Source organism: Lissotriton helveticus, chromosome 1_1 (assembly GCF_964261635.1).
Source record: "Lissotriton helveticus chromosome 1_1, aLisHel1.1, whole genome shotgun sequence".
NCBI lineage: Eukaryota > Metazoa > Chordata > Amphibia > Caudata > Salamandridae > Lissotriton > Lissotriton helveticus.
In genome coordinates, this window is record NC_136057.1 from 1,461,805,915 (window position 1) to 1,461,823,534 (window position 17,620).

Consider the following 17,620-nt stretch of genomic DNA (forward strand, 5'->3'; position numbering starts at 1 on the left):
GGAGATCTAACAAGACACGGCCCAAATCAGTGAAAGTAGAAGTCTGCAAACCCGGGGGGACATAAACATTGAAGAGAGATAGGGTGCGGCCCTCATATCTACCCACCAAGACAGCATACCTCCCTCGGCCATCCTGAATCACCTCATCAATTGCCAGGGGGAGGGAGGTTCGAACAAGGATACCCACACCCCTGGAACCGGAGGTAAACCCCGAGTGTGCCACAAGGCGGTAGCCCCACCTATTCATTGCGTAACAAACATTTCCAATCAAATGAGTTTCTTGCAGGAAAACAATGTCCGGTGATAAACGTCGTATACATTTCAAAACCACACTGCGCTTAATACGATCTCCCAGACCGTTAACGTTCCAGGAAACGAATTTTAACCCTCTACCCCCATCCCATCCACCCGAGCCAAGACCCCTTGTCCATGAGCACGACATCAGAAACAGCAGCAAACACAGGAGCAATCCGCCTTGAAAACAACACACAGAAAAGAAAGAACTTCCCAACCCCCCTCCCCCAAACTGAAAAGGAACACCCTGCACCCCTGCAAAAAGCTAAAGAGCCACCCCAACCTGCAGTGTGCCTGTCGCCCTAGAACCCCTATTCTACACAAAGACCCCGGAGGAGGAAAGGCCCCCGTTCCACCCGCCCCCCGACCACACCAAGAACGAAAAGGAACAAACTAAAGACAAAATAATTATACTGTAGAGGAACGCCGGCCAACACTCCTGAAAATGTATTCAAAGTAAGACATGAGAGCCGAACAGTCAGATCTCCACACCACCTTCGGCACCACCAGGGTGAGCGGCGGATTCAGTCTCAGGAGGACGGTCAGGCAAGGAGTCCAGCCAGTCATTAACAACATCTGGTCGATCAAAGAAAAGGGTACGCTCGTTATACTCGACCCGAAGCCTGGTGGGAAAGAGCATAGCATAGCGTAGGCCCCAGTCCCGAAGACGTTTCTTGGCACCACGAAATTCCATGCGTTGTCTCTGAACTTGTTGGGAAAAGTCCGGGTAAAAGTTCACCGTGGCATTTTCAAAGGCCACCGGGCCCTTCACCCGCGAAGCCTGCAGGATAGCGTCCCGGTCTCTATAGTGGAAAAGCTTCGCCACAATAGGTCTCGGCGGGGCTCCCGGCTTACCCTTGCCCCCCGGAACACGATGTGCGCGTTCCACTGTGAAAAACTTAGTAAGACCAGAAGGGGCAAGATGGTTCAAGACCAGATCTTCAACCAGGAGATCCACCGAGTGGGGTTCTGGGTTCTCCGGTACACCAACCAGACGGACATTGCAGCGACGTGCCCTATTTTCAAAATCCTCCAGGCGTCGGGTCATGAAGTCGTTCACCCGACGGAGATTCCCGACCTCCGTCTGGAGCTCCGATACGTCCTTCGTGAGGCTGGATGATTTAATATCCAATGATTGTACCCTTTCATTCGTCTTGCCGAGATCAGCACGAATCAGATTCACTTCAATAGCCACAGTGTCAAGTTTATGGGCCAAGGCCTCGTACTGTAGGCCGATGGATTCCCTCACGCCCGAGATGGCGCCCATGATGTCCTGCAGGGAGGGCTCCGCCGACTCCTCCAAAACTCGATCGGACGCTGTAATAGGACCAGGCAGGGCAGCTCCGGGGGACCCCTTAGAATGGGTATAGCGGTCCATAACATTTGATTGAACCGGAGCTCCGCGCAGAGGTGTTTTCGTCTTGCGCGTCTCCCTGTCCCCTCTGCCCGCCATTTTGAAGATGCGTCACAAGGCGAGCCACCAGGGTCAACGGGCCCGATACCCAAATCGCAGGACCAAAGGTTCCCAAAAAGGGCACCACTCGGGTAGAGTTCGCCAAACCAGCAAATAGTCCACAGGAAGGCCCAACAGCCGATCTGCCTCCAAGTACCAGCCCCTGCACGACACGCACACTCGCGGCCCAAGTCGAAACAGAATCGAAACCGAAACTTAGGAGGGGGACCCACAAGGCTAGTTCTCCTGCCGCTGTTGTTCAATTCCAGGACGGCCACAGAACCGCACCCCGTCCCGGGCGCACCTCAAGGGCGGAGCCCAAAAGTTCAGGTCACCATATCTCAGGAATCCGATGTCCAAATCGATTTCTGAAAAGTGCCAGGGTCATCAGCCAAACGTCCTCCACATGAATTCTTGCAGGAAATCAGGATTCAGTCAGGATAAAATGCCGGGAGCGGCGAGGGTCCGGAGAGCGCTGTGCTCAAGCGGCCATCTCGGATGCCCGCCAAGCTCCTCCTTACCACGGAACTTTTAACATAAAGGCCCACGGCAGCGGGCTACTATCGTTTACAATGAATCACCAACCTTGCATTAGGCCACTCAAGACGGGTCAGTGCGTGGTGTGGGCCATTCAGAGAATGCAGCAGAGAGCTCGGTGCTGGAGCTCAGACACGTGCAGCCCTTCACACAACCACTGGAATCATGTTTAGCGCATGATGAAATCTCTGACAATGCTGCGAGTTGACGGCGCTGGTAATGCCAGGTTTACAGTGCTGGGGAGTCATATTGCATTCTGGTCGTTCTAGCCTTCCTTAATTCCAATTGCATCAACTGGACTGAAGTACCAATGTACAACTCTCTCGAAAAGTTGAGGGCAGGAATGGAAACCTCGACCCAACCTGGTACATGGGTGTGGTGGACCAATCGGGATGCATTTTGCATCCTGGGAGTTGCTGTAATCCAGTGTCAGTCCAAGGAAGGTGCCATGATCTCCCAGGCACTGCAGGAGTATTAGAGTGCACCTAGGCTGTCTTCATTTTGATTTAAAAATCCTTTTTGCTCAATCTCTTAGTTGGGTTGTTCGCAGCCCACGCAGGCGAGACCTAAAAAACGGATTTAATTCCAACTATAGCCTGCACCTATGTACACAGACTATGCTCACTACAAATATCACTCCTTCCCGGTAGATAAGAAAAACTGCAGAAGAAAACTAAAGAGTTCAGAGAGAAATGTAGGAGTGCCTAACAGTCATATTCCTTCAGACATCCAGGGTCCTTCCTCATCCAGGCAGCCTTCAAATATAGTACACAAACTGGCACCGGTATTTCCTGGGCAACCTTTTCCCATGTCAAGCTCTACTGGTATCTTCACAAGTGACAAAGGAGGTTTTTAGGTTTTGACCTGGCCGTAGCACTGCGTAAGCAGTGCTCCGCCCAGGGCGAAATCTTATGACCTACTTATGGGGCTTTGGTCCTGCCTATGTCTTCCATTGGCTAGCTGAATCATTTTGTCCACCACAAGCGTGGAAGGGTATACTCAGATGTGAGTCCCTTGCTCATTGCACCATCAGGATTCAAGCAAGCCGGGCCGACGACGCCTGAAATGGCAGAAACCGGTCCCCGGAAGCTTGTTTCCTTCCCAGTACAAGAATTGGCTTGGTAGTTTGGTTTGCCCTGTTCCCATCATGCACTGAGACAGGAACAGACTAATTTGCATATAGCCAAGTTCTGAGCTGGGATGGTGCAGTGAGCTAAAAAACGGTGATGGATCAAGCCCTGATCTTTGGACTGGGTAAGAGTGGTCTGCTTAATTCAGGCACTCTGTTCATCACCACCCCCTTTTCTGAATCATTTTCTCCACCACAAGCGTGGAAGGGTATACTCAGATGTGAGTCCCTTGCTCATTGCACCATCAGGATTCAAGCAAGCCGGGCCGACGACGCCTGAAATGGCAGAAACCGGTCCCCGGAAGCTTGTTTCCTTCCCAGTACAAGAATTGGCTTGGTAGTTTGGTTTGCCCTGTTCCCATCATGCACTGGGACAGGAACAGACTAATTTGCATATAGCCAAGTTCTGAGCTGGGATGGTGCAGTGAGCTAAAAAACGGTGATGGATCAAGCCCTGATCTTTGGACTGGGTAAGAGTGGTCTGCTTAATTCAGGCACTCTGTTCATCACCACCCCCCTTTTCTGAATCATAAATGGAGGCTAGCCATTGGAAGACATCAGTGTCAATCACTTTCTCCCGGTCAGAACGCGAATCGTGGGCGTTTCTGACTCTTTTTTTAAGTCCCGCCCCTTGATGCCGTGTGTCCCGGGCTGCGCTGTGATTGGCTGCCGGCCCGGGACATCCCCGTGACGTCATTCCCGGGGCCGCGCTGTGATTGGCTGCCGGCCCGGGACACCCCCGTGATGTCATTCCCCGAGCCGCGCTGTGAGTGGCTGCCAGCCCGGGACCTGACTTGTTTTGTTAATGAGAAGGGGCTATATATACACACAATGCAATTAAACGTTTTTCACCACGGCTGCGAAGTACTGGTGAGCTCCCTATCACACGAAAAAATTGCGGTTAGTTTTCTGACAGCATAGACCGTTTAAAGCACAGAGTGTGCTGCTCAAGGCATCACAAGCAGCCGAGGTCACGATGCAGAATGGTCAGAGAGAGTGGAAGACAGAAGCGCTCACAGAGGCACCGGTGGCACGCGCTGTATCAGTCGTGGCACGCGCTGCATCGGGCGTGGCCTCAAGTAAAAGTGAGCGTTCATTGTCAAGGGCGGGCAGGGGCGGAGTCAGGGTAAGAGGAAGCGCCCCAGTGGCTCGAGCAGGTACCAGGATGGTTTAGTTGCCAGGCCCTCTTGGGTACGGTCCGGGTGAGCTGGACCAGCTGCTTTGACCTTGTGTGACGGATTCTGATCCATTCCTTACCTTTTCCTCCCACAGGACCCTAAAACTTGTATTTATTTATAGACTGCACCCGGGACAGTTTGGCTCTGTTGTACCACACGTACCATGGCCGCCCTTCAGACCCCTCCGCGCCGCTGCCGCTCTGTGGTAGTCACAGGCTCCAACCGAGGGCTGGGACTCGGGCTAGTGAAATCACTGGCCACTTTGCAGCCCGTGCTGGACTACGTGATCGCCACCTGCCGGAGCCCGGAGAACGCACAGGTTAGGAGTTGTGGAGTTGAGGTGGGGTGGGGTGGGGTGGGCTGAGGTAGTTACTTGGGCGCAGGGAGAACCTGACTGGAAAAAGTAACTAACGCCACAGAGTTTAGGGATTTGCGCTGTCTCACGCCTCTAGCGGTAAAAAGAGGTCCGTTTGCGCGGTGGGCAATGTGCAGGAAAAATATGGATATTTTACGGTTTGCTCACTTGTGTGTGTGAAGAAATATATGTAGGTATGTTGGGCGTTTCAAGCTGGATAAAAGTAGGCATGGGTGCACCCAACATTTGAGTGGCAACAGATTGGTAAAGGGGGGGGGGGCTTAATTTGTGTTGGGAGTGGGCGGTGTGGATCAGGACGAGTGACGGTGGTTTGAATATATTTAGCCGACTGGTCTCATTTCGGCTTCAACTGACCCCTTTCCTTCAAGTGGACGCCTCCCGAGAAGAGATGCTGGCGACGGGGCAACCCGGAAACCAATAGCACAATCTGGAAGGGATTGAGGAGAGCGACCCCCCCCCAAGCCAGAGAAACTGCTGCCGTAAAGTCCAAACACAGTAAGGAGGAGAACTGAGCATGTTGCACTGCTCGGGCTGCAATTTAGCACCAGAAGTGCTAGCAGTGCTGAAAAGTCAGTGCGAACGGCACCGTGTAGTGTGCAAGAGTGCACGACCATGCAAGATGATTTAACTTCCACTCGAGTAGAAAATATACTTGAGCGGCAGCAAAATCTACATGAAAAGCAGCTCTCTGATCATGATCGCCCACGACTGCCCATGTTAGAAAATGGTGCCAGGGGTTGCCAAATCATGCTTGAGCCGCTCCCATTTCTGGAGTCTTGTGGGGGGAAAAACACTGCCACATGGGGATTGCCAGAATTTGGCCGGAACTTCATGTTACTCTTTACCAAATTCCACATATTCCGCAGGCGGACTGAATCATTCTGCCCCCCAACCCCAAAAAAGAACAGCAATCCAATATTTTATGTTTATGGGGTAAGGTAAATGGATCTTCACGAAGAGACTCCGAATTCGAGTTCAGTTTTGTTGCACTCCATAAGATTTCAATCAAAATGCTGAATTGTGAGTGAGCTGCTTATCACTTTCAGTGCACTATTCTTTGGAGCACCTAGTGTATTTTTTTTGCATCATTGATTTACCCATTAATCCATTACCAGAAGCAGTCGGTTAACTCCCTAGTAGTCAACTGCAACATCACCACAGAGTTCTAATAAGCAACTAGAACGCTAACCTTTTTATTCAAGAATAAAGCGATACACTCCTTAATGTCATTTTGTTGGAATAGGAGTAGTTTAATTTAAACCCTGTCCTGAAGAACTGGCCGAAGTAAATGAGCATTACGATGTCAATGCAGATATGAAACCAGAGGATTCATTAACTTCACCTTAACCTTTGTTCTTTAAGGTCTTTTTAATCATGTACCACATCCAAGGGTTTCATGTGCCCCAACTTCAACCAGCAACAAACGCATACTTTGCACAGCAAAAGTTGGCCATGCCATGCCACCTACTCACTGCAGGTGGCCATACCCCACTGCGCACAATTCTTTATCCATCCTTGTGCAATGGTGACCTGCCCCGATTCTGGTCCTATTTGCACAGTGCAGGTTGGCTGCAGGGCCTGGCCAGAAACCAAGCCGTACATCCAGACCTCTTCTCGCAGTCAATGGCACTGTGCATGGCCTGTTCAATGGCGTTTGGCCATAGGGTCTGGTCAACCAGACATTTCCTTTTGTTTACTATGGACAATGAGCGAGCAGACCAGGGTGTGAGGTCGGTGGGAGAGCTCACCTGGCAGAGAAAGTAGAGATGCATTAGACAAGGTGAATGGGTTGATGAATCCCTGCCCCCGGCGTCCTTCGGGTGGAACGGTATGTAATTAGCCGGTGTCGGCTCTGAACATGAGGTGGTGTGTATAGGCTGTGAGGTTGAAATAGGCGCCGCTCTTGTTTCTGCTGGTTTGTCCATTCGAGCAGGAAATTAAGTCTTAGTGGAAGACCTGCATCACCGACTCCACCGGCATCTCAAACTGCAAGGACTTCCCGTCCATTCTGGCCCTGGAGGGTGCGTCCCGACGGGGCGAGGGGGGCTGTGTGTGTGTCTTTGTATGTGGCTCTGTGTATGTGTGTGTGTGGCTCTGTGTGTGTGTGTGTGGCTCTGTAGGTGTGTGTGTGTGGGACTCTGTGTGGGTCTGTGTGTTTGTGTGTGGCATTTGCGAGAGATTAAGCTATTGGCATTGTAAATGACAGTGCCATTTATTTATCTGTTTTCAAAACCAACACATACATAAAAATGTTGTCATTTACAATGCCAATAGCTCTAACTTTTTCAAAGGCGAAACCGTTGCATTGTAAATGCTTGTTGTAGTTCTTTTACCTTCTCTCTGCTGGCACACTAGTCCTTCTTATTTTCCTTCATCTGGCTGTATAACTGCAGCCATCAGTATGACTGGTAATGCTGCGGCTCAAGCGTCATTCATACCCTAGATCCATAATGTTCCCTTATAGTCCACTAGGAGACACTTGAATGGGCCCTTGCTGGTGACCTGTATTGCTGCATTGCCTGGACGGGACGTTTGCTAAACGCGTCCTACTACCCTGGTGGGACTCTCGGTCCCAGGGTGCACCACCACATCGTTTTGCCCGAGTGCTCACAACTGCTGCAGGGGGAGGCGCAGTCATTGCGCTATAAAGCGCCGCCTTCCCCCACGCAGCGCGGGGCCCTTTTGAAACTCTGTCCTTGCTGGTGACCTGTATTGCTGCATTGCCTGGACGGGAAGCTTGCTAAACGCGTCCTACTACCCTGGTGGGACTCTCGGTCCCAGGGTGCACCGCCACATCGTTTTGCCCCAGTGCTCACAGCTGCTGCAGAGTGAGGCGCTGTTATCGCGCTATAAAGCACCGCCTTCCCCCACGCAATGCGGGACACGCGCAGGTGACGCTGGGAGAAGCCCGGGACAAGGGCGGGGCCGTCTAAGGCCGAAAGAGGCTGAGCTGGGTCGCCCCTCTTGGTTCCTGCATATCAAAGGTACAAGGGAGGAAACTGCCCTCTACTCTCTACACCTTTCTTCTTACTTTTGCTATCAGCCAAGTTAAACTCCTCAGTATCTCATTTCCGTCGATTGCTCCTGTTGTTTCACTGATTTGGCCTTGTTGGTCCCCCCTGGAAAAAAAACATTGTGGCACCGGGAGATAAGTGGTTGCGATTCCAACACGCAGCACGGTCTAAATCCAGGCGATCCATCACCGAGCCTATCCCAATAAAGGTGGATTACTTTAGACATAAGTCTTGTGCGCCTGGAACTTTAAAATAGTTAATCAGACTACGTCATTGAACTTTCTGGTTATATTCACTTTGTTATTTGAGCTAGTAGTGGAAAGTACTTTGTCTCATTGCAGCACTTTCGCTGATTACCGCAATTTGCCGTTATACAGTGTTGGTTGCTGATTATTTCAGGAGGGGGCAACTTAACAATGAGTAAACGGAAGGGAGCCGCTGGAACGCTTGACGATTATATAACACGAGCGGAATCAGTACTCTGCCACGAGATTGAACTAGCACAAAGAAGATTATCGTTAGACCCCTCTACACTTCCAACTTATAGCCAATTTGGAGCACAGTTGCAATCAAATGAACCAAATTTAAACCTAGGTTTGGACAATCAACTTGAAAACCCCCAACTTGCTTTGAACAATCCCACAATAGAACCATTGGGATCTCTTAATGCAATCAATGAGGCAAGTCCTGGTATTTCTACAAGATTACGAGTACAGAAAACAACTGGAGCCTCTAAAGAAAAAAGTGAAAAATTACAGAGGGGGAAAAGACAACTTGTGAAAAAAAGGGGAAAGTGGGTGGAGAAGGGAGTACATGTAGTGGGGATGTAAATGTATTAGAATATGAGGAGAGCAGGTTTAGAACAATAGGGGTGCAAACTGATGCCCATAATCTTTCTAGACCTAATGAGGAGAATGGAGAAGTAGGAGCAGTAGAACAAACTGTGGTGGATATCTTCAAAACTGCCTTAGATTCTATCCAGACTCAGATAAATTAGTGCACGTATAGTAAACTAAGAGCCATGGGCAGTAAAATCGACCAGTTAAATAACACCATAGGCTTATTAGGTATCACCATCGGGGAGGGAAATGGAATAATTAAAGAAGGGGCCAAACTAATAGCTGATTTAAAGATAGCTCTCTGGGCCAGTGAGGAAACCCGTGACGTTGATTGTATCCTAAAACAACCAAGCGCAGGAACTTTAAACATTGTTGAGATAGGCAATATAGTAGAGTACACAGGGGTGAATGAGCCAAAGAAGAAGGCTGTTACCCATCCCGATAGCAGTTCTAATATCACAGAGAGAAACAGCTATAGGGCAATAGTGCACAGCCCAAAGGGCACTGATCTGATCCCCATTTTTGATACCTTGAAGTTACCTCCAGCTGCATGCCCTTATGTTCTAGTACTAGCTGGTGTTCCAGCTTTGAAAAGGGATCAAAATGAATCCTGGTACAACCTTAGGAACAAAGTTGTTGACTGGCTTTCCAAGTATAAAAAGTTTAATCCTAATAAAGCAAGTGAAATCCTGATGGTGCGTAGAGTAGGGTGGGTGCGAGATTGTTCAAAGGATATACAGGGAGACTGCATTGTTGTAAATTTTAAACATCCTTACGTAGTACGTACCCTGTTGAGAGCACATGAGGAGACGTCAACTTGGAAAACCAACATCCATGCCCTACCATTAGGATATTTTGATATATCGAGCGAAACTGGAGTTAATAATAACCAAGTCAATCGACTATTCCCAGAAACTTCTAACAGCTTCCAAGAGTTATCATCCTTGGAGGCGGTAGATTGACTGCACCAGCCAGATGTTATTGTAAATGAACTGTATGCAGTAGAGAGGGAATTAGAGGGGACAAACATAGTATCAACTAGGAATCATTGTGAAGAAATAGGAGCAAGGGGAACAAGCGGTGGGGGCGAGGATGTCTCATTATCTTTAATAGCTAAAAAAATATCTGAGGGCCTACAAACAAGTGAGCAGAACCGCATTTACAGAATATCTAGTGAAGGCCCCATGAGAGCCGTAAGCACTAGGGAGCATGGTGATATTAAAGTAATCTCATGGAACATAGCGGGCCTAAAAAAGAATGTTAGGGTTCCCGAATGGAACGAATATATCGAAACAAGTGACGTTTGTTTATTACAGGAGACCTGGGTAACTAAGATTCCGCATAGGGTAGGATACAAAACTTTGTACATAACTGCAGTTCCATCTGTAAGAGGAAGGCCCTCGGGTGGTTTAGTGATTTGGGTAAAAGTGACCCTTGATATTGGAGTAACACAATTACGTACAGACTCCCTGGATATAATTGGAATAAAAATAGTAACCTAGGATAGAAGGGTGTACATATATAGGGGTCGATTCCGATTCGGGAAAAACCGCCCCAAATAGCCGTTCGGAGCGTTTTTCCCGTACGAATCGTACCCTGCAACGTCCCCCGTATGTACGATGAAGTACGATTCGTACCAGGAGCCGTACTCCGAACGAGTCGTACAAGACACCGTACGACTCTAATCTCCGCACGATTCTCCCTCGGAACCCGCTGTACGCGACATCTGTACGGTCCGCGGCTGGTTTTTACGACCCAGCAAGTACGATACGTGTCGGGTACGCACCGTACGACCCTTTTTCTACGGGAGCTGCAAACAGCCGTAAAAGCAAAGTTCGCGCCGAAACAGGTACGGAACGGCCCCCCCATGATCGCAGGGTACGCACCGTACCCCTGCGATCATGGGGTGTACGAGCCGTACCCCCATTGTACGATGGGTGTACGAGCCGTACCCCCATTGTACGATGGGTGTACGAGCCGTACCCCCATTGTACGATGGGTGTACGAGCCGTACCCCCATTGTACAATGGGTGTACGTGCCGTACCCCATGTACGATGGGTGTACGAGCCGTACCGCCATTGTACGATGGGTGTACGAGCCGTACCCCCATTGTACGATGGGTGTATGAGCCGTACCCCCATTGTACGATGGGTGTACGAGCCGTACCCCCATTGTACGATGGGTGTACGAGCCGTACCCCCATTGTACGATGGGTGTACGAGCCGTACCCCCATTGTACGATGGGTGTACGAGCCGTACCCCCATTGTACGATGGGTGTACGAGCCGTACCCCATGTACGATGGGTGTACGAGCCGTACCCCATGTACGATGGGGTATGGCTCGTACACCGATCGTACAATGGGGGTACGGCTGGTACGGCTCGTACACCGATCGTACAATGGGGGTACGGCTCGTACACCCATCGTACAATGGGGGTACGGCTCATACACCCCATGATCGCAGGGGTACGGTGCGTACCCCTGCAATCATGGGGGGGTACGGACCGTACGGTGTGTATGTGTTTGTGTGCTTTTCCGTACGACTCGCCCTTACCTGACGTGGACCATACGAATCGCGTCCTCATACCCCGGTCCAGATCGTACTCGTGGGGTCGTACGGCATGTGTATGAGTCGTACGGTATGTGTACGAGTCGTACGGTTCACGGTTTCAGCCTTGCAATACGTACGGATCGCGACGATTCGGACGGATTCACGGAATAAGGATCGTACTTCGCGACTCGGACGGACGGGTACGATTCGTACGGAGAGGGCTCCGGATACAAATCGTACGGACGTTTTTTTTCCTGAATCGGAATCGACCCCATAATGTTTACAATAGACCGTGCCTGGCATCGAAGGAGTCTCTCAAACACGCACCATCAAGGAGATCACGCTCACAGAGACTTTCAAGTGGCAATTACGTAAACACACGAATTGTAACAGCACCAAGTGCATTTATCTCATCACTTGCCCCTGCAGCAAACATTACTTGGGGATGACCATGAGACCGGTCAAACTCCGTATCATGGAACACAAGAGTAACATCAGATGTCTGAAAACCCACACCAGGCTCTATGAGCACTACACCCAGCATGGTCATCAGGCAGACAACATAAGATGGGTAGTCTTGGAGTCCCATCCCCACATTTCACAACAAGCCCTGTTCAGAATTGAACAAAGATGGGTACATCGTCTTCGCCTTGATATTGTTGGGTTGAATGATTGTGTGCCATGGTCGGTATTGTCACGTTAACATCTTTAATCTTGGCCCTGCTTAAGATACTCCTTTTGTGCCAATTATACCTCCTTTGACATCCTGATTAGCAAATAACAACACACAATGTCATACATAACTCTTAATACGGAAATTACTCATCCGTATCCACCTCTATTACCATATATGATTGTATTCTGAATGTACAAGTTGACCATCAATCACCACCCTGACTTAGCGGACCTTTCATTCACTTCTGACCCCCAATATGGCCGCCACGTAGCACCGTCATCATCTGACTGCCCTTTTTAGTGGTTGAATAGGTTCACATTGTGAGATATGCGCGAATATCTGATGAGGCTCCGCCTTACTGATGATACCCTTTTTGTGCGTGTATACCTCCCTTGACACTTTGTTCAGTCCACACACGGTGTTATATAAAATCCAAAATACGGCAATTCCTTTTCCGTATTCATCGCTTTTACCAAGCCAAATATGACTGAACTCTGTCTAAACTATTTCCAACCTGATATAGCGGACCCTTCACGCACTCTTTACCTCCAATATGGCCGCTAACCAGTACCGTCATCATCCCGACCGCACTGCTTCAGTGGTTGAAAAGCTCCACACTGCGACGCATGCGCGAATACCTCCTGAGGCCCCGCCCCCACGCGGACTCGGCGAGACTTGGGCTACTAATACCGCTCACGGATACCAGGCAGATGACCAGCTGCTCTGTCCTGACCAGACGGTGGGGGTAGGTGTTAGCGGCTCTGACCGCACGCTATCCGGGTAAGTGGCTCGACTTTTTGAATCAGTGCGTTCCGCTCTCTTTGGCCGTAGTTGGTTTTGCGCATGCTTTGGGAGTGCTACCTACACGCCCATTTTTACCTTATGCCTCCTACTAAACACGAGCATGGCTTGGTCCCCGGTGGCCTCGATGGTGGTGTGGCACATCGTCTCAGTGATTTCTGACCTTTACGCCCGTTGGGCTTGCGGGGTCGCTTTTCGCTGTTTCATGGTCCGCTCGCCAGTCTTGACCGCGGAGTTGTCTCACCAGCTCCTCTGATCGGTTCAGGCTCCAGAAGGCAAACCAATGGCCGGTCGGTTGGATTTCCTCCGCATGAGTCTTTTCCTCCTTACGAGTCTTTACACCCATGATGCAAATAACTTCATTATGGGAAGATATGGATGACGGTGTGTCATCAACACTGTCTTGCTCCCCTCCCAGGTTCCTGACCTTTACGTGCAGGTCCCACTGGAGCAGACTGCGGGGCATCTCACGATCTCCCTTAGGGTAAGATCACTTACATTGTGCCCCCCAACTATGAATTGAGTGTTCCTTAGCCTCTCACCACTAAACTAATCTGTGCATGATAAATGATTGTGTGCTCTACTAAGCAGGCACAGCTTAATGTCAATGCAAGAATTTTTCTAACCTATTGGTTTGGGTTTTTCAAATACGAGTATGTCTTTTCAGTGTGTGGCCTGTGAGTTTGACAAACAGACAAACCTTCACTATGTTTTGTTATGTATTTTTCTCTAGGTCACTCATACTGAGCAGGATTCTCTTGCCTGCCCCTTTATGACCTCATGGCATAAGGTTGTATGACCAATTTTAAACCTTTATATCATTTATACTATTTTCACTGTGTAGTACGTCCCACTTAGATCCTGATGAAATGCCGCGTAGGCATGAAACATGTTGACCACACCAGGGGGTTGTAGATATCTTGCCCAACATTACCAGTAGCAACTATCTCCCCTCCCACTATTTTAACCAAGGGCGCCAGCCACTCCAATAAATTTCATTGTGGACTGACCCACCTTTTTTAGTTTCACCACATCTCTCACGACTACACCCCTTTCTTCCCCGCACACCCGCATGCACCATATGGCAGGGATTAAAGATCTCCGTTAAAGAGCCCCCTTGTGGGTGCCCGCTGAACATTGCAGCGCCAGTTCAGCGAGGAGCAAACCCATATGATGAAGCATGACATCTAGCTTGCTAGGTGTGTGAGGGTTTTAGTCCCAACTAGGGGATTCCCCTCTTTGGCTTTCCTTTCTCTTTCTCTGTACACACTTCATATCGACATACTCTACCCTCTCTCTACCCGATCTGGGGAACTTTGTACATTACTTTGTGGCTAATCGAAGGAGTCACCGACAATTGAACAAATGGATTCTATTTTAAGTTTAGTGGATATAAGTGCAAATATAGTAATAGGTGGAGATCTCAGTTGTAATTATGAACCTATCACAGGGCTCGATAATATCTTAGAAGATGAAGATTTGGCCAACAAGATTCCAATTTTGTGTAATTGTAAAACTGTCCCGTGTACTGTTTTAGCTTTCCAAATTATTAGATTAGTGATGGATCATGGCTTAAGGGCATGCAACGGTCGACTTCCATCAGACGTACCGAAGGCTTCAACCTTTTGTAAAAGTACTACTCAAAGCAAAATAGATTATATAATCCTATCATTTGATATTTGACCTTATGCTGTAGATCTAGAGATCATACCAAGAGTAGAAAGCGATCATCGTCCGCTCGAACTTGTTGTAAAAAGTAGACTGTTGTCCAGTCTAGCTGAAAGCGACAGCACAACTTGCAACAGTCCAGACGATATCATAGTTAGTAATAATTGCCGCTCAGTTAAATGGGCACATATGTTGGAGCATGGCAAAAAGCTGGCGAGTGTTTATAGTACTCTTGCCAATATTTTTTGAAATTATACTACCATGGAAGTGGATAGGAACACATTTTTAAATTTACACAAGGAATTTTTCAAGTCATTGGTACCATTGGTAACAAAGAAATCCAAAACCATGGAAAAAAATGGACATTTAAAGCAGATGGGGGAATGTTGGTATAATAAGGATTGCCGTACTGCCAAGGCTGAGTTAGTACTAGCCATTAAAAGTAATAGCGTGCTAATAGTCAAAGAAGCTAGATTAAAATACAAGAGAACATTAGAGAATGCTAAAATATACTGGGATGATGAAATTTGATCTAATTTGCTAATAGCTGCAAAAAAGAATGACCAAATGTCATTTTGGAAACTAGTGGCCAAAGGCAACAAAAATGAAAAGGGCTCTAGAGATGTTTATCTTGATGAGACCACTTGGAAAGAACATTTTACTAAGTTGTACGGAGCGCCTTCTCAATGATGGGCAATTGCTAAGTTTAAGTGAAGGCAATTTAGACTTTGACTTACAAGAAACGATTCTGGCTATTGATTCAGTTAAAAACAGTAAAGCCCCAGGATTAGATAAGATTCCAGGAGATCTACACAAACATGATACCAGTGTCTGGGGCCCTTATATTAATCGCCTGGCAACTTAGTAGCTGCAGGAGCAGAATTTCCAGAGACATGGAGGGGGGCGGAAATCATTTGTATTTTTATAAAGGGCGATAGGAGCGATCCTGCAAAATATCGCCCAATTAGTTTAATTGATGTTTTACGGAAGATCTATGCAAGGCATATTTTAAATCGTATTAATCTTTGGATTGAGGTTAAAGCAGTACTGTCAAAGTTTCAGGCAGGATTCAGAGCCAAAATAAGCACTATAGACCAGGTGTTCAGGTTTTGTTGCTTGTGTTGGAAGTACGTAAATATACGGAAGGGTCACCTATATGTATCGTTTGTTGACCTTAGGGCAGCCTTCGATCTTATCCCCAGATACCTGTTATGGAAGACACTTAGTTGCCAGGGGTTACCAATAAACCTCTTGAGACAGATTATTAGATTGTATGAAAACAATTATGCAAAGGTAAGGTGGGGCCCGGGTGGCGAACTAACAAGTCCAATCCCCATAAAAAGGGGGGTTTGCCAAGGCTGTGTGCTGGCGCCAACCTTGTTTTCATTATTTGTCAATGAAATGCTGTGTTTTTTAAATGGATGTAAAAATGATGCACCAAAGCTAGGGGGGAGATGATACCTGCCCTATTATTTGCTGATGATACTATCCTTATATCCCAAACACCTAAGGGGCTACAATGTTTACTTAGTACTTTCCAAACATATTGCACCAAAAAGGGCCTTGAGATAAATACCAATAAGACAAAGTATATGGCAATAAATCCTCATAAGTCCTTTAGAAAAAATGTTTTTTAAACGGACAAAAGTTGGAATATGTTCAAAACTTTAGCTATCTGGTTGTTTCCCTGGATTCAAAATTATCATGGAAAACCCAATTAGAAAAGAGCAAATTGCTATTAACGCAAAATACTTTACAGATTTTAAAAAGGCAAGAAAATAGCCTCAATAAAGCTGTATCCCCAGCACTTGAGGTATTTTGTTTTAAATCCCAATCAGCAGGATTATATGGCTCTGAATTATGGGGATCCTCATGTAAAAAGGTTTTTGAAGTTGGCAAGAACAAATTTTATAGAGCATTGTTGAAACTACCAGTGCGCACTCCGCTAACACCAATTATGCTTGATCTTAATATGAAACACACTGATCACCATGCTATTTAGAGACCACTGATGTTCTGGGTCAGACTGTGGACAACACCTGAGTTGCTTGATTATAGGGTTCCTCTAATAGAAATAATGGAATTGGACATTAACAACTGTATTACGTGGTTCAAACATGTCTGTAACTGGTTTAAAAAGATTGGTTTAGAGCATTTCTGGAGCAACCCATCTACATTAACCCCAAACTCGAAAAAGATATTAAAAGCATCTTTTTGGGCATTCATGGATCACAATAGACTGAGTGAAATGGTGTATGGATCTCTAACTAGTAAGTTCCTCACATTTAAAGATAGTGCTTGCTTTGCATTATTTTTAGATGAAGTAAATCCACCACTTGCAAAAACGCTATACCTTAAATATAGAAATGGTGTACTAATGACAAAAACAAGTGTAGCAAGGTGGATAAATGATAGTAATGATATTTGTATGTTGAGCTCAGGTAAAGTTAAAGAAGATATCTCACATATTCTGTTTTTTTGCCCGGTTTATACGGTCCCTAGAAAAAGATAGATTAGACCACTTTGTATAAACTTAGGTGTGAGATCGTATAAAGAAGCAGATAGGATCTTAAGGACTGACACTAGTCAGGTTATTGTCTTTGGCATGAGTCGGTTTTCATTGGCCGTTAACTTTATTAGAAAAAATGGGTGATAAATTTTAGAGTATTCTCGCAGAGATGAAATATTATGATAAATAGCATTATTTAAGGACAGATACTTGGTCGGCTCAGAATAATTATCTTTTACACCCCTCAACTGTCTTATTCACTGATTCGCTAACTGTAATACTGAGATTTCTCTTTTGAATGTACTGTTTTTTTAATGTATTTTTTATGATACTGATGTATCGAAATAAAGATTATGATATGAATGGATCATTTCAAGAGTTTACTCTTGACTACACTGAGCTCCCTCTACCTGAAATATCTGAGACACCCTCACCGTCTTTGTGGCTATCCATTCTGCATCTTGTCTTTCACATATCACTTTCCTTCCTTACTTCTCACCTTCTCGTCACCAAATTGTTGCATTTACCATCACTTACACCTGACCGTATCCCCCTTGTCTTTCATCAGCAGGTGATCAGCAGTTTTGACAAGCA